This window comes from Macaca nemestrina, chromosome 2, assembly GCF_043159975.1.
Source record: "Macaca nemestrina isolate mMacNem1 chromosome 2, mMacNem.hap1, whole genome shotgun sequence".
NCBI lineage: Eukaryota > Metazoa > Chordata > Mammalia > Primates > Cercopithecidae > Macaca > Macaca nemestrina.
Genome location: NC_092126.1, coordinates 79956747 through 79978080, shown reverse-complemented (window position 1 = coordinate 79978080; position 21334 = coordinate 79956747). Strand labels below are relative to the sequence as shown.

General features: G+C 37.1%; 1 long non-coding RNA gene across 2 annotated transcripts in view; it reads right to left on the bottom strand.

Moving 5' to 3' along the window:
• Window positions 1–529: 529 nt before the first annotated feature.
• LOC139361760 (uncharacterized) overlaps window positions 530–21334 on the bottom strand; it is a 32906-nt gene continuing 12101 nt past the window's right edge. Inside the window, exons 2-4 of one of the 2 annotated variants that reach the window (XR_011619366.1) lie at window positions 7651–7733; window positions 2605–2668; window positions 530–565 (exon numbers count right to left, since the gene is read on the bottom strand). This is a non-coding gene — a long non-coding RNA (uncharacterized lncRNA). The remainder of the gene's footprint in view (window positions 566–2604; window positions 2669–7650; window positions 7734–21334) is intronic. The other variant, XR_011619367.1, reaches the window with a different exon arrangement.

The following is a 21334-nucleotide window of genomic DNA, read 5'->3' as shown; positions in this document are numbered from 1 at the left end:
TTTGGATTTTGTTAGATAAATTTAAAATGCATAGTGAGGATGATAAGCACATATTTATATTTATTCATTTCAGGTTTTTGAAATGCTGGATGCAGCCGGGATTCTTTAGTTATATGATGATCTGGCGCCACCCAGCAGACTGGGTGAGCATTGACTTTGCGGCAACTTGAAAAATACGGGCTAAGCGTGGCTTTCACAGTGGCGAGTCAGTCTTCCCAAACAACAGACTGTTCTCCCGGTTCTTATGTCAGGAGGCAGTCAGGCTATTCAGGAACTACTTGGATAAAACTGATCTTTCAAGTTAGATTATTTTTTCAAATGCCAAATCTTACATACAATTTAAAAATTTTTCCCAATTTGCCCTATTTCCATTTCTTCCCCCATTTTCAAGAATAGAATTAGGATTTGGCTCTTTGTTTGCAACTTCCCCGATCCTATTCAATCCCTTCACCTACATTTCTGGAGATCATGGTAGAGAACTGAGAGGGCTTACTCATTTGCGATCAAATTTGAATTGTAAACTACTTTCCTTGCTATGTCCATGGTGCTCAAACAGGGAATTACTCTAAAGAGAAAATATTTTAAAAATTTATTTTATTTTTAACTTGTATCTGTGTATTTATTTGAGACTGAGTTATGTGACTGGCTAATTATTTTTGTATTTTGGGTAGAGATGGGATTTCGCCATGTCGCCAAGGCTGGTCTTGAACTCAGGCTCAGGTGATCCACCTGCCTTTGCCTCCCAAAGTGTTGGGATCACAGGCATGAGCCACTGTACCCAACTGGAAATATCTTACAAGACTGTGATTTAGATTTCTCTACCATTTACGTTTTTTCCACACACAGTTTAATCTCTGAAGTTCCCTGGGGATTGTCTCCAATTATATAAATTACTAAGAACTCTGTGCCAAACCTTACCACTGTTTGTGGTGAAAAATATAAGTGGGCTTTTGTCCAAATTTCCTTTAAGGGCTTATCACATTCTTCTTTATAGATTTATGTTGTACCTGTACCATTCACACAGACAGTACTGCTTACAAAAAATGTTATTGAAGACTATTGTCTCTGAAGATGCAGCTTAGGTTGAAAATCAACCGAACTGCAATAATGAAAGAAACTACAATAATCTATTTGAGAAGAATTTATTAATTTTTTTTTCTTTTTTAGACTGAGTCTTGCTCTTGCAACCCAGGCTGGAGAGCAATGGTGCTATCTCGGCTCACTGCAGCCTCTGCCTCCCGGGTTCAAGTGATTCTCCTGCCTTAGCCTCCCAAGTAGCTGGGATTACAGGCACCTGCCACCATGCTAGGGCTTTGTATTTTTGGTAGAGACGGGGTTTCACCATGTTGGCAAGGCTGGCCTTGAACTCCTGACCTCAAGTGATCCACCCCTCGACCTCACAAAGTGCTGGGATTACAGGCGTCAGTCACCACATTCGGCCTATTGGTTTCTTAAGCTGAAGAGAATACCTATTGCATCTTTCTTACAACTCAAGCAATAGGCTTTTAAATTATTGGTGATACCAACTTACCATGAATACCTTCTTCAATTACTAATTTCAGATTAAGAGTTCCTATTTAGCTTAAATATCAAGCTCCCTGAAAGAATAACCTATACTAAGTTTTTCTTCACTTTCATATTTTTATTGTTTTCAATTTAATGCAGCCATGTTCCTATCACACTACTTCATGAAAACTATTGGAGTCAGGAGTAACCTTTTATTCACCAAATGCAATGACTGTGCTTCAGTATTCACCTTTTCTGTACCAGTTATCTCGTATTATCTTCTTAAATTCCTATGTCTCTTTGCTTTTTATGACACACTTTTTCTGGTTCCTGTCTCATTATCTCATCCTTTTCTTCTTTGTCTTCATTGCAATTTCTTCTTCTGCTGTCTGCACTGTTTATGTCAGAGGTCAAGGCTTCTGTATTTGACCTTCTGTCTATCCTCATTGGAGTATATCTACCATTTCAATGATTTCAACCATTGCAACTACCTCTAACCTGACCTCTTTCCTGATGTCATACTCACGTGTTGACTTGCCTTGTAGACATTTTCAACAATGTCTCACAGACATTTCAAAGGTGTCCAAAAGAGAGCTCATTCCCTTTCCTCTCAAATGTGCTTCTTCTTCTTCACAATGTTTTTAATAAAAAGCATCCATCCAGTCTCCTAGCAAGAACCCTTAAACATTTTAGATGTCTTCCTATTGCCACCTCTCCCCTGCGTCAAACATCTAGCTGATCACTTTCTACTATTTTCAAACACCAAATATATCTTCAGTTTATTAGCTTCATTCTACTTCCCCCACCCCCCAGTTTCTGCATTAATTAAGGCTATCATCTTGTTTCACTAGATTATTGCTATGGCTGCTAATTTGTAGACCCTCTATCTGACTTTCTCTCCATTCTTCAATATCTTTTTGACAATACCACCAGAGGGGGAAAAAAGGCAAATCTGGTCATATTATTTCCATGTTAAATGATTGCTCTATTAATTATTGAAAGAGGAATGCTGAAATTGAAATCAGTCCAATTTTCCAACAAGCCAGGTGTCTAAAGAACTGAAGCTTGAGAAACTTGCATTTGTATAATGAAACGCACCTGCTGTCTGTTGACCAACTTCTTTTCCATGTCCCTTCTGTTGTACTTCCCAGCTATATAAACCCTTGAGTGGGAGTGGAGAAAGAGGGAGAGTGGGAGAGTGAAGAGTGGATGTAAGGTTTGTCTCCCACCTCTCCAGCTGACATCACCCAAATAAAAGCTTCTTCTCTGACAATAGTCATTGTCTCAGTGATTGGTTTTCTGTGTGGTGAGCAATGGGACCTAGAGCAAACCCCTGGTTATTCGTAATACAATTTCCTACTATAATTGTGAATTTGTCCATTTCTACTTGCAGAAATGTTAATGTCTTCGGTAGGTTTGTTTTTTTTTTTGTTTCTGTAAAGTTTTGCTTTGCTTACTTTTAAGCTCTATTATAAGTACCATGCACACTTAGAAATATTATGTATTTTTTAATGAATTCCATTTATCATTATGAAATATCTCTTTATCTTTGGTAGTGCTACTTGTTTTGAAGTTTACTTTGTTGGCTATTCATATAGACTAACCAGGTCTCTTATGATTGGGGGTTTGCTTTTAACCTATTCACGTTGCATTTAAAATGCAATTTCTGTAGAGGGTATACTGTATACTGTTAGTATACTGACTTATTTTTTCCCCTCTGAAAATATTGCTTTTTCTTTAGAATGTGTAGTCATTTTACATGTAATGCAATTATTGATATGATTTGCTTGAAGTTTAACATCTTATTTATATTTTTAATTTTTTGCTCTTCTTTTGTTTCCTTGATCTTCATTTCCTGCCTTCTTTTAATCTAGTATTAGTTTAAAGTAGTATTAAAGTAGCATTCTATTTTATATAACCTGTTAGATTTTTATTACACTTCTTCATTTTATTTTTAAGTAGTTGCTGTAGGGACTAAAGTGTGCACATTTAACCTACCATATTCTATATTGAATTAATATATTCCACCTCACACATAACATAAGACACTCATCAAATTATAATTCTATTTATTCCCATTTCATGCTTTTAAATGCCCTTAAGCATTTTACTTTTTCATATATTATTACCTTCACAATATAAATGTTTTGTTTTAAATAGTCAAATGTCTTTCAAAGAAATTAGGAGAAAACATGCTTGCATATTTACCTTATTACTTACCATTTTTGGCATTCTTCAATTATTTTTGCAGATCTGAATTTCCTACTGGTATCATTTCTCTTCAGATTGAAGAACTTTTGACATCTCTTATAGTGCAGATATGATGGCAACAAACTCTCTCAGTTTTGATTTATTATTTGTTCATTTACTGAAAAAGTATGTATTTTACCTTTCGTTTTGAAGGTGATTTTTGCTGAATGGAGGATTCTAAGTTGAAAGTCATTTTTTAGTTGTTTTCTTTTAGCACTTTAAAATGTCAATGTGTTGGGTTAATGAGATTGTTACTCCCTCTTATGTGATGCATTCTTTACTCTGGTACCCGTTAGAACTTTTTCTCTCCCTTTGGATTTCAGTTTGACAATAACATACTTACGTGCATTTTGTATAAATTTATTCCACTGGAGATTCACTGACCTTCCTGGATTTGTAGGTGTATGTATTTTCAAACATATAAGGAAACTTTTCAGTCATTGTTTCTTTAAGATCTTTGTCCCCTGACTTGTTCCCTCTCTTACCCTTCTGTTCTTCCAATTACAGGTATATTTGACTGCTTGATGTTTAACTGTTCAACTAATGCTCTGTTTTTGTTTGTTTGTTCATTTTGTCTTTTTTTCTATGTTTTACTTTGGATAAGTTCTCTTGACCTGTCTTCAAGATGACTAACCATTTGATTGTTTTGTGATTCTTCTGTATAGTATATCTAATTTTTTTTAAATATTGTGATTTAGAGATATATAATTTTTAACTATTTTTTCTTACTTATTTTATTTTATTCTCTGTTGATATTACCCAGCTATACACCTATTCTTCTCATATTTTCCTATAGAAGATAGATGTTTTAAATTATTTTCTGCTAATTCCAGTATCTGGATCATCTGTGGTTTGCTTTTGGTTATTTTTTTCCTTGCGTGTGAGTCCTATTTCTGCCTTTACATAGGTCTTGTAATTTGTTATTGCATAGTAGAAATTAAGTACAGAAGAAAAATAGGGATAGAGGATTAACAGTGGGTTTTTATTTTCTTTTTGCCAAGAAATTGCAAGTTCTTTTTTCATCTGTTGGCTAAAATGGGAGTTGATTGTTCAGATTTCACCAAGGGTTTATTTGATCTGGGACTGTGCTGAAGCTTCCCTCTTGTTAACCCAATAGCCAACATTCAGTTTTCCAAGGAAGGGCTAGTCTCATGGATCTTATCAGGATTTTATTTGGGATTCCTTGTAATACCTTTGAATTTTTAAATTTCAGGTATTGGGAGAATATGGGAGATGAGAAGATCGGATGATTTCTGTCTGCTTATCTGTTCTAACTTCAATTTCATTGTTTTTGGCAAACACTGGATGAGGTAGAGAGAATTACTGTGCTGAGCAAATTATTACTGTGCTTGGTAGTCTTTCAGACTGTAATGTAGCCCACGATCTCCACTGTTGCCAATAGACCAGATGGCTTCATTTCCCCCAGTAAAGTCCTGGATCTTGAGCATCCTTCTGCTTACCCTGTATCCAGACCTGCCAGATCTCACTGCTTACTTATAAAGGGCACCTTTCTCTGGAAATCAGTTCATCAAGCCTTTCATGGTTCATTGACAGTCCCATATGTAAGTATGATTTTTACTTTATCTTTTGATGTTCTCATAACATCAGAGGTGCGTGAACCAGCGTGACTCCATCTAGAATAGGAGCTGGGTAAAATGAGGCTGTGACCTATGGGGCTGAATTCCCAGACAGTCAAGGCATTCTAACTATAGGAAGTTGGCAGAAGATATAGGTCATAAAGACCTTGCTGATAAAACAGTTTTCGGTAAGGAAGCCAGCTAAAACCAACCAAAACCAAGATGATGATGAGTGACCACTGGTTGTCCTCACTGCTACACTCCCACCAGTGCCATGACAGTGTACAAATGCCATGGCAACATCAGGAAGTTACCCTATATGGTCTAAAAAGGGGAGGCATAAATAATCCACCCCCTGTTTAGCATATAATCAAGAAATGGCCATAAAAATGAGCAACCAACAGCCCTCGGGGCTGCTCTGTCTATAGGATAGCCCTTTTTTTGTTCCTCTACTTTCCTAATAAACTTGCTTCCACTTTACTCTATGGACTCACCCTGAATTCCTTCTTACATGAGATCCAAGAGCCCTCTCTTGAGGTCTGGGTCTAGACCCCTTTCCTGTAACAATAAGAGCTAAGGTCTTTTGTGTCCTAATTGGAAGCAGAAAGTGCCTAGTGTACTTTTAAACATTTTTTGAGACTCATTTCAAATGTTACTTCTTATAAGTTTTTTTATTAAAATTCTCATTTGAAACTAATTCTTCTATCGTGGCCCTGATATACAATCTTAGAATATTATCTATGTTAGTTTAAAATAACTAGTTGTTTATTGGATTTATTTTCTAAAAGACAATACAATATTTGTGTCCAAGGACCACATTTTATTCATCCATTTAGTGTCATCAAGTAGTGGTCGATTGTGCTATGAAATGAAAATAAATCTTGGAGATCCCAAAATCACTAAGCTAAAGGGAAAAGTCAAGCTGGGAATTGCTTAGGGCAAACCTGCCTCCTATTCTATTGGAAGTCATCCCTCTGCTCACTGAGATAAACGCATACGTTATTGCCTTCTTTGGAGAGGCTAATCAGAAACTCAAAAGAACGCAACCATTTGTCTCTTACCTACCTATACCTGGAAGCCCCTTCCCTGCTTGGAGTTGGCCCGCTTTTCTGGACCAATCAATGTTCATCTTACATATGTTGACTGATGTCTCATATCTGTCTAAAATGTATAAAACCAAGCTGTGCTCTGGTGCATGTGTCATCAGGACCTCCTGAGGCTATGTCATGGGTACAGACCCTTAACCTTGGCAAAATAAACTTTCTAAATTAACTGAGACCTGTCTTAGATATTTGAAGTTCACAATACTCTAAAGAATTTAAGCAACAAGAAATCAACAAGTAAAACCAAATAACTCCATTAAAAAGTGAGCAAAGGACATGAAGAGACACTTCAAAAGACATACAAGTGGCCAACCAACATATGAAAAAATGCTTATCACCACCAATCATCGGAGAAATGCAAATCAAAACCACAATGAGATGTCATCTCACATCAGTTAGAATGCCTATTATTAAAAAGTCAAAAAATTACAGATGTTGGTGGGGCTGTGGAGAAAAGAGAATGCTTATATACTGTTGGTGGAAATGTAAATTAGTTTAGCCACTCTGGAAAGCAGTTTGGAAATTTCTCAAAAAACTACAAAGATAATTCCTGTTTGACCCAGAAATCCCACTACTGGGTATATCCCCAAAGAAAAACAAATCATTTTACCAAAAAGACATGCATGTGTATGTTCACTGCAGCATTATTCACAATAAAAAAAAGACATGGAATCAACTTAGGGTCCCATCAATGGTGTATTGAATAAAGAAAATGTAGTACATATACATTATGGAATACTATGCGGCCATGAAGAATGAAATCATTTCTTTTGCAGCAACATGCTTGTAGCTGGAGACAATTATCCTAAACAAATTAATGCAGAAACAGAATACCAAATACTGAATATTCACAGTTATAAGTGAGAGCTCAACATTGAGTACACGTGGACACAAGAGACCAGTAGATGCTGAGGACTACTGGAGGAGAAAGTGAGGGATGGGGAATAGGGCTTGAAAAACTACCTACTGGGTACTATGTTCACTACCTGGGTGACAGGTTTAATCACACCTCAAGACTCAGCATCATGCAATATACCCTTGTAACAAACAAGCATGTGTATCCCATGAGTCTAAAAGTTAAAAAATGGTGTAGATTCTGTATCACTATAAATACATAATAAATCTTGTTGAGTATACCATATTTTCTCATACCTCCATGACCTTGTACTGCTAAAGTCTCCCCCCATGGCATAATATTCCCATCCTTCCTTTACCTGTGAAACTCTGGCTTATACTCCAGCACCCAGCTCAGTCGATCTTTTTACACTCAGATTTTCTCGATGCTCTTTCAGAGTACCTACCACATTAACAGCATATGTTAATTTTAATTATGTCCCCTACCTCTAGCACCAGAGTGCAAGCTACCGACAATAGTAGACAATAGTAGAAGGCAAGCAGGTTAGAGTGGTCGAAAGACCATTAGTTTCAGTTGTAGATGTACTGGGATTTAAATGGACTGGGCTTGTACTTAGTAGTTCTGAAATCTTTAGCAAGTTTATTAAATTTTCTGAAACGAAAAGGTACAATCCCTGACATAAAATTGGTACTCTATAAATGGGAGTTGTTATTGTGTGGTATTAGAAATTTATTGCTACAAAGTAGTCACAAAATATTTAGTGAATGAATGAGTGAGTACATGAGTAAGTGAAAAAAATTTTTTTTTTTTTCATATAAAATAGAGGCTGAGAAGTTTAAGGTCCAGTGTCTGCATCTGGTGAGAGCCTTCTTGCTGGTAGGGACTCTGAAGAGTCTCAAGTTAGCATAGGGCATCACATGGTGAGGGGGGCTGAGCATGCTAATTGTTAGCTCAGTTCTTTCTTACTCTTTTTATAAAGCCACCAGTTCCACTCTCATGATAACCCATTAATCCTGCATTTCATTAATCTATTAATCCATGAATAGATTAACCCATTCATGAGGGCAGAGCCTTAATAACCCAATAACCTCTCAAAAATCTGGCCCCATCCCTCAATACTGTCACATAGGGGATTAATATTTAACATGAGTTTTGAAGGGGACAAATATGCAAATCATAGCATCTTGTGATAATGCTCTACCTACTTAAGAACATTTACTTCTAGTATAACACGTCCTAAAATTCTGCTAAAAGGTTGCAAATATCAGATATCTAAGAATTTTTTTCATGTGCTATCATAACCCTTTAGGTAATAAATCCAACCCATTAGTGATAATAAATGCTCATTAAATATTTATACAGTACATTTATATGTATTACATAATAAAGTTCACTAGGTATAGAAAATATTTTCTAGCTAATAGAACATACATATCATAATTTAAGGCCTGTAATTCTAAAGTTCATAAAAATCCAGACTGAATAATTTTCTGAAGTGCTGCAGATATTTTATTTTCCATAGTAAAAGCATATTATTGACTACGTTATCGGGCCCTTTAAAGAATCCTGTGCCTTTTTATATTTGTTGTAGACCGAATAATACTATATCTGACACTTCAAGATAAAATGAATTTGCATTTCACAGTTAAAGTCAAGTTATCCCTTTTTTGCTGTGATAAAATATTCTTTAAAATGGGTAAGACATTCTGACACAGCTACACATTTCTGAAACATAAACAAAATGAAAAATTTGAGAGCCCACAAATCAATTTTCCATTGTAGAGATTCATCATCTGTAATCTTGCTTGACTGAACAGCTCTATGACTGAACAAGAATTGAAGCTCATTCATTTTTTTTTCTCTTCTTGTAGCACATTCATGAAACAAAGTGCCAGAACAAAATAGGCACACTACCAACTGCGTGCATTTTTCTTTTAGATGTCAGGATGCTGCCAGCCCAAACATGCTTTGTTTCTTTATCCCCATCCTCTCTGCTTGATTGTTGTCTCCTTCATTTGCAATTTGCTGAACTTAAACTTATTTTTATAAGCAAACACATGTAACTTATTTTTTTTTTGCAAGTGAATATGTTTAGTATTTTGAAAATCACGTAAGAGTTTTTTTTTTTTTCTTTTTTAATTTCTCCAAATGCTGCTGATTCAGCAGGACATTTTTCCTTTTGAAAGGCAAAGCCATTTCAAGTGAAAGTTCTCCTAAAGATGATTTGTTTTTTCTTAGCCTTATAAGTTTTGTCGTCGTCTGCGTTTCTCTCAGCATAAAAGGCTCTCTCTTGCCTTTCTCTCTTATTTATTGACTACTGTACTAACAATAGTTTTCCTGGAAGCAGAAAAATTTCTTACCCTCTGACTTCTTGCTGGTCAACTCAACTCTCTACTTTGACATGTTACGTTTGGGAATGAAATATTAATATCTGAGACCAGGCAATCTTTCAAGGAAGATAAAGTAAGGAAATAATCCATTCTGATCATTTTTTTCATGACATGAAAAAGAAAAAAGTGTGTTTTTGTGCATGTGCATATGTTGGAATGGGATAGAAATAAAATTTTATTTATTTATTTATTTGTTTTGAGACAGAGTCTCGCTCTGTCACCCAGGCTGGAGTGCAGTGGCGGGATCTCGGCTCACTGCAAGCTCCTCCTCCCTGGTTCAGGCCATTCTCCTGCCTCAGCCTCCCGAGTAGCTGGAACTACAGGCGCCCGCACCACGCCCAGCTAATTTTTTTGTATTTTTTTTAGTAGAGATGGGGTTTCACCGTGTTAGCCAGGATGGTCTCAATCTCCTGACCTTGTGATCTGCCCGCCTCGGCCTCCCAAAGTGCTAGGATTACAGGCATGAGCCACCGCCCCCGGACAAATTTTATTTATTTTTAAAAGAACATCATGAGCCATCCATACAGCATGTGTGAGGTGACTAGTGAACATTTACAAACTCAGGGTGGGGTTTTTAATTCAAACAAAACTTAGCAAGTCAGTTGATGGCTGTAAGAAAAACCCAGAAAAATGCAAAGAAAATGCAGTCGGGGAAGACAAATGAGATGTAGGAGAAAACATTTTGTAGAAAGGAGTCAAGTTTTTTTTTTTTTTTTTTTTTTTTTTTTACCACCAAGAACTTCTTCTTTATGACTAATATCTTAGCAAGTCTTAAGGTGAGTAGTTGAGTTCTTTACGTTTATAAATTAAATACTCAAGGTTTCAATAATAAAAAAAGGGGAAAAAGTGAGCAATGCCATGCTTTCCATGTCAGCCAAGAGCATTGGGCATTACTCCCTGGTCTTTCTTTTACAATAACAATAACCAGATATGACATTGTGGCAATATTTTATTTAATATAATACCTGTGAAAAGCAAAAACACATATAGCAGCATGTTTTAAAGGAAACACAAATGGTCTCTGCTTTTCACAGGACTTAAATAAAATATGCCTGAAGTAATTTTTCCCTATCTCTGTCTTCCTCACATTTTTGCTCTTAGGAAGAAAAGGGCAAGAAAAATTTCAGAAGTAACTGTTCAATTCAAAAGTTCATTAACAAAACTTTAAAGATACTAGGGTATCATTATCATCAAGTCTAGTTTAGAAGTTTATTTTTATTCTATCTATTACATACTCTCATTCATAAACCATAAACATGTATCACGTGCCAAAGCATTCATGCTTAGTTTTAACAAAATAAACCAATAAAAAATGAAGTGCTGCTACTTAAAAATAAGCTCAATCTGGGTAAAAAAAATTACCAATTTTTACTGCTAATTTCTCCTTACTAGTGCTCAATCTAATGCCAGCAGCCTTCTGCCTCATGTCTTGTTGCTACACATGGCTACAGGAGCTACCTTCTGTGCCATTCTATGTGCCACTCAAGTGTGTTTCAAGGTCAATGTTACCCATTGGGGTTGCACAGCATAGAAATCCTGATTCTCTCAATCACCCAGGCTTACAACTATGCAAAGAGATTTCCATTGTCATTCATTTACACATTCAACAACAGAACCCAGGTAGGAGTAGCTGACGCAGAGCCAGGGAAATGTATCCTGCAACAGTCAGCTCCACTGTAAGACTGTAGGGCAGATGAAGACTAAAGATGGTTATGAGGGCAAACAAATATACAATCAGCATAACTTAGATCTATTCAGGAACTGTAGTTTTGCATGGATTAGACTGAGCACTAGTAAGGAGAAATTTTCCCAGGGAGAAGCGCAAGGGGGAAGGGAATCCCTTTTCCTAGCCAGGGGAACTGAGACACACAACACCTGGAAAATCGGGTAACTCCCACCCCAATACTGCGCTTTAAGCAAACAGGCACAGCAGGAGATCATATCCCACACCTGGCCGGGAGGGTCCCACACCCACGGAGCCTCCCTCATTGCTAGCACAGCAGTCTGTGATCTACTGGCAAGACAGCAGCGAGGCTGGGGGAGGGGCGCCCGCCATTGCTGAGGCTTAAGTAGGTAAACAAAGCCGCTGGGAAGCTCGAACTGGGTGGAGCTCACAGCAGCTCAAGGAAACCTGCCTGTCTCTGTAGACTCCACCTCTGGGGACAGGACACAGTAAACAATACAAACGCAGCAGAAAACTCTGCAGACGCAAACAGCTCTGTCTGACAGCATTGAAGAGAGCAGTGGATCTCCCAACACGGAGGCTGAGATCCGAGAAGGGACAGACTCCCTGCTCAAGTGGGTCTCTGACCCCTGAGCAGCCTAACTGGGAGACATCCCCCACTAGGGGCAGTCTGACACCCCACACCTCACAGGGTGGAGTATACCCCTGAGAGGAAGCATCCAAAGCAAGAATCAGACAGGTACACTCGCTGTTCAGAAATATTCTATCTTCTGCAGCCTCTGCTGCTGATACCCAGGCAAACAGGGTCTGGAGTGGACCTCAAGCAATCTCCAACAGATCTACAGCTGAGGGTCCTGACTGTTAGAAGGAAAACTATCAAACAGGAAGGACACCTACACCAAAACCCCATCAGTACATCACCAGCATCAACCAGAGGCAGATAAAACCACAAAGATGGGGAAAAAGCAGGGCAGAAAAGCTGGAAATTCAAAAAATAAGAGCGCATCTCCCCCGGCAAAGGAGCACAGCTCATCGCCAGCAACGGATCAAAGCTGGACGGAGAATGACTTTGACGAGATGAGAGAAGAAGGCTTCAGTCCATCAAATTTCTCATAGCTAAAGGAGGAATTACATACCCAGCGCAAAGAAACTAAAAATCTTGAAAAAAAAGTGGAAGAATTGATGGCTAGAGTAATTAATGCAGAGAAGGTCATAAACGAAATGAAAGAGATGAAAACCATGACACGAGAAATACGTGACAAATGCACAAGCTTCAGTAACCGACTCGATCAACTGGAAGAAAGAGTATCAGCGATTGAGGATCCAATGAATGAAATGAAGCGAGAAGAGAAACCAAAAGAAAAAAGAAGAAAAAGAAATGAACAAAGCCTGCAAGAAGTATGGGATTATGTAAAAAGACGAAATCTACGTCTGATTGGGGTGCCTGAAAGTGAGGGGGAAAATGGAACCAAGTTGGAAAACACTCTTCAGGATATCATCCAGGAGAACTTCCCCAACCTAGTAGGGCAGGCCAACATTCAAATCCAGGAAATACAGAGAACGCCACAAAGATACTCCTCGAGAAGAGCAACTCCAAGACACATAATTGCCAGATTCACCAAAGTTGAAATGAAGGAAAAAATCTTAAGGGCAGCCAGAGAGAAAGGTCGGGTTACCCACAAAGGGAAGCCCATCAGACTAACAGCAGATCTCTCGGCAGAAACTCTCCAAGCCAGAAGAGAGTGGGGGCCAATATTCAACATTCTTAAAGAAAAGAATTTTCAACCCAGAATTTCATATCCAGCCAAACTAAGTTTCATAAGTGAAGGAGAAATAAAATCCTTTACAGATAAGCAAATGCTTAGAGATTTTGTCACCACTAGGCCTGCCTTACAAGAGACCCTGAAGGAAGCACTCAACATGGAAAGGAACAACCGGTACCAGCCATTGCAAAAACATGCCAAAATGTAAAGACCATCGAGGCTAGGAAGAAACTGCATCAACTAACGAGCAAAATAACCAGTTAATATCATAATGGCAGGATCCAGTTCACACATAACAATCTTAACCTTAAATGTAAATGGACTAAATGCTCCAATTAAAAGACACAGACTGGCAAACTGGATAAAGAGTCAAGACCCATCAGTCTGCTGTATTCAGGAGACCCATCTCACATGCAGAGACATACATAGGCTCAAAATAAAGGGATGGAGGAAGATTTACCAAGCAAATGGAGAACAAAAAAAAGCGGGGGTTGCAATACTAGTCTCTGATAAAACAGACTTTAAACCATCAAAGATCAAAAGAGACAAAGAAGGCCATTACATAATGGTAAAGGGATCAATTCAACAGGAAGAGCTAACTATCCTAAATATATATGCACCCAATACAGGAGCACCCAGATTCATAAAGCAAGTCCTTAGAGACTTACAAAGAGACTTAGACTCCCATACAATAATAATGGGAGACTTCAACACTCCACTGTCAACATTAGACAGATCAACGAGACAGAAAGTTAACAAGGATATCCAGGAATTGAACTCATCTCTGCAGCAAGCAGACCTAATAGACATCTATAGAACTCTCCACCCCAAATCAACAGAATATACATTCTTCTCAGCACCACATCGTACTTACTCCAAAATTGACCACGTAATTGGAAGTAAAGCACTTCTCAGCAAATGTACAAGAACAGAAATTATAACAAACTGTCTCTCGGACCACAGTGCAATCAAACTAGAACTCAGGACTAAGAAACTCAATCAAAACCGCTCAACTACATGGAAACTGAACAACCTGCTCCTGAATGACTACTGGGTACATAACAAAATGAAGGCAGAAATAAAGATGTTCTTTGAAACCAATGAGAACAAAGATACAACATACCAGAATCTCTGGGACACATTTAAAGCAGTGTGTAGAGGGAAATTTATAGCACTAAATGCCCACAAGAGAAAGCAGGAAAGATCTAAATTTGACACTCTAACATCGCAATTAAAAGAACTAGAGAAGCAAGAGCAAACACATTTGAAAGCTAGCAGAAGGCAAGAAATAACTAATATCAGAGCAGAAGTGAAGGAGATAGAAACACAAAAAACCCTCCAAAAAATCAATGAATCCAGGAGTTGGTTTTTTGAAAAGATCAACAAAATTGACAGACCATTAGCAAGACTAATAAAAAAGAAAAGAGAGAAGAATCAAATCGACGCATTTAAAAATGATAAAGGGGATATCACCACCGACCCCACAGAAATACAAACTACCATCAGAGAATACTATAAACACCTCTACGCAAATAAACTAGAAAATCTAGAAGAAATGGATAATTTCCTGGACACTTACACTCTTCCAAGACTAAACCAGGAAGAAGTTGAATCCCTGAATAGACCAATAACAGGCTCTGAAATTGAGGCAATAATTAATAGCCTACCAACCAAAAAGAGTCCAGGACCAGATGGATTCACAGCTGAATTCTACCAGAGGTACAAGGCGGAGTTGGTACCATTCCTTCTGAAACTATTCCAATCAATAGAAAAAGAGGGAATCCTCCCTAACTCATTTTATGAGGCTAACATCATCCTGATACCAAAGCCTGGCAGAGACACAACAAAAAAAGAGAATTTTAGACCAATATCCCTGATGAACATCGATGCAAAAATCCTCAATAAAGTACTGGCAAACCGGATTCAGCAACACATCAAAAAGCTTATCCACCATGATCAAGTGGGCTTCATCCCTGGGATGCAAGGCTGGTTCAACATTCGCAAATCAATAAACATAATCCAGCATATAAACAGAACCAAAGACAAGAACCACATGATTATCTCAATAGATGCAGAAAAGGCTTTTGACAAAATTCAACAGCCCTTCATGCTAAAAACGCTCAATAAATTTGGTATTGATGGAACGTACCTCAAAATAATAAGAGCTATCTATGACAAACCCACAGCCAATATCATACTGAATGGGCAAAAACTGGAAAAATTCCCTTTGAAAACTGGCACAAGACAGGGATGCCCTCTCTCACCACTCCTATTCAACATAGTGTTGGAAGTTCTGGCTAGGGCAATTAGGCAAGAGAAAGAAATCAAGGGTATTCAGTTAGGAAAAGAAGAAGTCAAATTGTCCCTGTTTGCAGATGACATGATTGTATATTTACAAAACCCCATTGTCTCAGCCCAAAATCTCCTTAAGCTGATAAGCAACTTCAGCAAAGTCTCAGGATACAAAATTAATGTGCAAAAATCACAAGCATTCTTATACACCAGTAACAGACAAACACAGAGCCAAATCAGGAATGAACTTCCATTCACAATTGCTTCAAAGAGAATAAAATACCTAGGAATCCAACTTACAAGGGATGTAAAGGATCTCTTCAAGGAGAACTACAAACCACTGCTCAGTGAAATAAAAGAGGACACAAACAAATGGAAGAACATACCATGCTCATGGATAGGAAGAATCAATATCATGAAAATGGCCATACTGCCCAAGGTAATTTATAGATTCAATGCCATCCCCATCAAGCTACCAACAAGTTTCTTCACAGAATTGGAAAAAACTGCTTTAAAGTTCATATGGAACCAAAAAAGAGCCCGCATCTCCGAGACAATCCTAAGTCAAAAGAACAAAGCTGGAGGCATCACACTACCTGACTTCAAACTATACTACAAGGCTACAGTAACCAAAACAGCATGGTACTGGTACCAAAACAGAGATATAGACCAATGGAACAGAACAGAGTCCTCAGAAATAATACCACACATCTACAGCCATCTGATCTTTGACAAACCTGAGAGAAACAAGAAATGGGGAAAGGATTCCCTATTTAATAAATGGTGCTGGGAAAATTGGCTAGCCATAAGTAGAAAGCTGAAACTGGATCCTTTCCTTACTCCTTATACGAAAATTAATTCAAGATGGATTAGAGACTTAAATGTTAGACCTAATACCATAAAAATCCTAGAGGAAAACCTAGGTAGTACCATTCAGGACATAGGCATGGGCAAAGACTTCATGTCTAAAACACCAAAAGCAACAGTAGCAAAAGCCAAAATTGACAAATGGGATCTGATTAAACTAAAAAGCTTCTGCACAGCAAAAGAAACTACCATCACAGTGAACAGGCAACCTACAGAATGGGAGAAAATTTTTGCAATCTACTCATCTGACAAAGGGGTAATATCCAGAACCTACAAAGAACACAAACAAATTTACAAGAAAAAAACAAACAACACCATCAAAAAGTGGGCAAAGGATATGAACAGACATTTCTCAAAAGAAGACATTCATGCAGCCAACAGACACATGAAAAAATGCTCATCATCACTGGACATCAGAGAAATGCAAATCAAAACCACAATGAGATACCATCTCACACCAGTTAGAATGGCGATCATTAAAAAGTCAGGAAACAACAGGTGCTGGAGAGGATGTGGAGAAATAGGAACACTTTTACACTGTTGGTGGGATTGTAAACTAGTTCAACCATTATGGAAAACAGTATGGCGATTCCTCAAGGATCTAGAACTAGATGTACCATATGACCCAGCCATCCCATTACTGGGTATATACCCAAAGGATTATAAATTATGCTGCTATAAAGACACATGCACACGTATGTTCATTGCGGCACTATTCACAATAGCAAAGACTTGGAATCAACCCAAATGTCCATCAGTGACAGACTGGATTAAGAAAATGTGGCACATATACACCATGGAATACTATGCAGCCATAAAAAAGGATGAGTTTGTGTCCTTTGTAGGGACATGGATGCAGCTGAAAACCATCATTCTTAGCAAGCTATCACAAGAACAGAAAACCAAACACCGCATGTTCTCACTCATAGGTGGGAACTGAACAATGAGATCACTTGGACTCAGGAAGGGGAACATCACACACCGGGGCTATCATGGGGAGGAGGGAGGGGGGAGGGGGGAGGGATTGCATTGGGAGTTATACCTGATGTAAATGACGAGTTGATGGGTGCAGCACAGCAACATGGCACAAGTATACATATGTAACAAACCTGCACGTTATGCACATGTACCCTACAACTTAAAGTATAATAATAATAAATAAATTAAAAAAAAAAAAAAAAGAAAATTTCCCAGGGAAACAATGAATTCCACAATCATGCCATGACAATGGTCTTCTTCCTCAAGTGATTTTTGAGTAAGGTACAATGGAGGCAAAACGAAACACAGAAATACTTTCACTGAGGTTTGTACCCAAGCCTTAGACTCCAGGAAGCTAGAGGGAGAAGGTTCCATATATGTCATGTAGAAGGTTCCTTATATTCCAGGTAAGCCAGTTCTGCAAATCAAAGTGGGCTACATGGCTTTCTCTCTTAATTCCCTATTCTTGCATTAGCTCTTCCAAATTTGCAATTTATGATATGCATAGAAAAAAAGGCAAAATAAACTAGAGTTGAAGGGAACCCTCAGGCTTCAATCCATATGTACAGTTTTTTGTGGGTGGTACTTTTGATAGTGACTTGGAAGTGAGAATGCATCACTAGAAACAAGGTTATTGTGATTTTCAAAACATGTCAAAGTATTTTTATTATGTGCACTCTTGTGAACCTCATCACAACCTGACGAGTTTAGAAATCACTATTACTGATATTTTATAAATGAATGCTAAGAATCTGTCCATTGTTTACTTAACTGCTTCATGAGGAGTTAGGATTCCACTTCAGATGTCAGAATTATTTTCTCTATAATTTTTCCATGGTACTAGGCTGCTTTTCTAACTCTGGCACTCATGCTTGTTATTGTACACCCAGTAAAAGAGCATTCACTCCCTCATTTCTGCATAAAAAGACCAGTATTGCAAGTAAAACCATTGAGTACCAAAACTGATAACTGTTACTTATAAAACTTGAAATCAAAGCATGGGATATTCAAGAACATTATTTCCTTCTAAAAAATAACTGTAGTCGTTATTAAAAAGCCAAAGAAAGCATCCATCTAGTTTGATCTATAAATCCCCATACTATTTTTTTCCATCTCAATCTTGGCCTTCATTCTTCTAGTGACATAAATAACTGGAGCATTTCTGAGAGGGTTAGGGAACGAGTTTTAGAAAGTAAAAGAGAAAAGGTTAGGTCTCCTCTCAGAGGATAAGTGTATTAGAGTTAATTGGGATACTTGAACCAGAGGTTGGTTTTAATATGACTTTATTTCCTTCCATGGCTCTCAAGACAGAACTAACTCACGGCTCACAAGACAGAGCTAACTCACTCATCTACTTTGTCCTTTCATCAGGGTAGTGCTTCCGTATATGATCATTGGACCATTGCAAGTGTTCCTGAAATGTACAGATTCTTGAGGTCCACCTCGGATCGACTAAATCAGAATTTCCACGATTGGGCCCTTGATATTTATGAACCCTCAAGTCAGAAATGCTGCTAGAGAGAGATTAACCTGATTTTGCCTACAGGAATAAACCTTTTATTTTGGAACTAATCTCTCTAGCATATGTCAAGTTTTTGGCAACTTTCTGTAGCATCTATTAGAATGGATCAACGTTAATGAAAACTTGCTTCTTTGGGATGTATAACCTTTTGTCTCAGAGGATTTGGAATATTAGATTGTTACCTCTCTTCCCAATGGCAGGAAAAAAAAATGAATTTGAGAGATGAAAGGACAGAACAGCATTTTTAATCAAGTCAATTGTTATTTTCTACTTAACCTCTCCAATCTGCATATTTTGGGGGAAAATAAGCAACTGCATTCTTTGTCAAGATTATTAAATCCCTAAATTGTATCCACATGCATGTGGCTTCTTCTTGATACAATCAAAAAGAAAATAACACCTAAACCAACAATCTCCAACTATTTCCAGTGGGGATAAAACATTTTTGAAGTCTTCAAATAGCAAATGCTGCTTAGCCATTAGCTATGTAAAGATTGAGGAAAAAATAAAAAAAAAGAACACTGAAAAACCCTTTGAAATGTTAAGTTATAGTACAACTCCACCCAATGGATTTCTGCTGAATTTCACTTGTGTTGAGAAACACTGTATATACTAAATGCCATCTGAATTTATACTTAATTAATGATAGTTATGTAAAAAGTAAAGTATTAGTTATATAGAGAAACGACTGGAAAAGAATACATCCAGATATAAACAGATTTTGGTATGTGTGGAAAATCTGGATAAAATATATATTCTACTTTTAAAATATTTTCTACATTTTCATTTATCTATCTATATCTATTTTACATCTATTTAAACTTAGTGAAAAAGTTCAATAAACATCATTTTAAAAGAAACATTTTATAAATGTAAAATGCGAAAAATGTGGAAGGGCAATTTTTAGGCTATCTTCACCACAAAAAGGTTATGTAGCTTTAGCTCTTGTATCATGTTTTTAATTAGTTGTGACTTGTAATCTTATAGTTCAATAAAAATAGAAGTGAGATAATTGCATTTTATTTCCACCTTTTCCATTGACTTGGTTTGCTATTATGGGCAAATAATTTAATATCTCTAGTTTCTTCTTCAGTGAAACACAAACAACTACATTAACTTTTATTTTCACTCTAGTATCAAGAACTAATTGAGGCAATGACTGGAAAGAATCACAAGTACATGAAGAAAATATTTACTAACATTCTGCAAGATAATATGATTACTTTATTTCTTGGAGCAGTTTATAAATACTAGCAACTTAACACTACTTGAAAAATAAGCCCAAATAAGCAATTTTTGTAAAAAAGCAAGATTGTGATAAAACCAATAGAAATGAATAAAGTATGTAGCAATGGAAATTGGTTACTTGAGCATAAGAAATTATTTGATATGCCCCATGAATTGGTTAAGATGCTAAAAAGGGCTTAAGTTGCTAAACAAAATCTAAATATAGTGGCTTAAATAACATAGAAGTTAATTTTTCCTTTTACATAGGGTTTCTCTGAAGATGAGCATCCAGACTGACAGGGAGACTATGTCATTCAAATTTCACTGGTAAGAATTTATTCATATAGCTAGACTTTGTTGCAAGGGAGGTTGGAAAATGTAATCCCTAAGTGGTCTACTCTATTGCCCAGGGGAAGAGGGGCAAAAAGGGTTTTTGTTTTGTTTTGCTTTAGGCGAACTAACATTCTTCTAATTATACTTATATCTTGGTCTCTGAAAATAGGTCATGAAATCATTGCATCATTGGATGGAAACAATATCCTACATTTACTCCTCATTCCATCCCATGGCTTTAAATTCCTTTCATATGATGATTATTTCCAAATTTATATTTCCAGCTTTAATCTCTGCCTCGAACTTCATATTGGTACACTAAACAGTTTACTTATCCATTCACTTGGATGTCTAACATCTCAAATTTAACATGTCAAATCAGTTAATGGCATTAACGTCCACCTAAAATCTAGAAGCCATTTTTAATTCCTCTGCTTCAAATGAAGTTAATCACTGATACTTTCTTTTTGTCTTTCTTTCTGTGTAATAGAAAACATGAGTTTTAGATAAGCACCTGGCATCTCAGCTACAGATCATATCTCTAGCTTCTTTTGCAGGAGGCAGATGGGGATCAATGACTAATCTCTTGTCAATGGGATGTAGGCTGAAGGCATCATGCAACTTTCAACTCATGCTTATTAAAAAAGTAGAGCAGCAACTAGAACTTTATACATTGCTGGTGGAAATGCTTTTGAAAACAGTTTGACAATTTCTTATGAAGTTAAATATAAACTTACCATACTACTCAGCAATTTTGTCACTAGATGTTTACTCAAGAGAAATTAACAATTCACCCAAAAGAAATGACAATGTTTCCACACAAAGGCTTGCACATAAATGTTTGCAGCATATTTATTAACAATAGACACAAACTGGATACAATTAAATGTTCATTAAAGAGTAATTATATAAATAAATTATGTTATATTTATCCAATGGAAAAGTCCTCTGTAATGACAGGGGACAAACCGGTCATACCCACATTA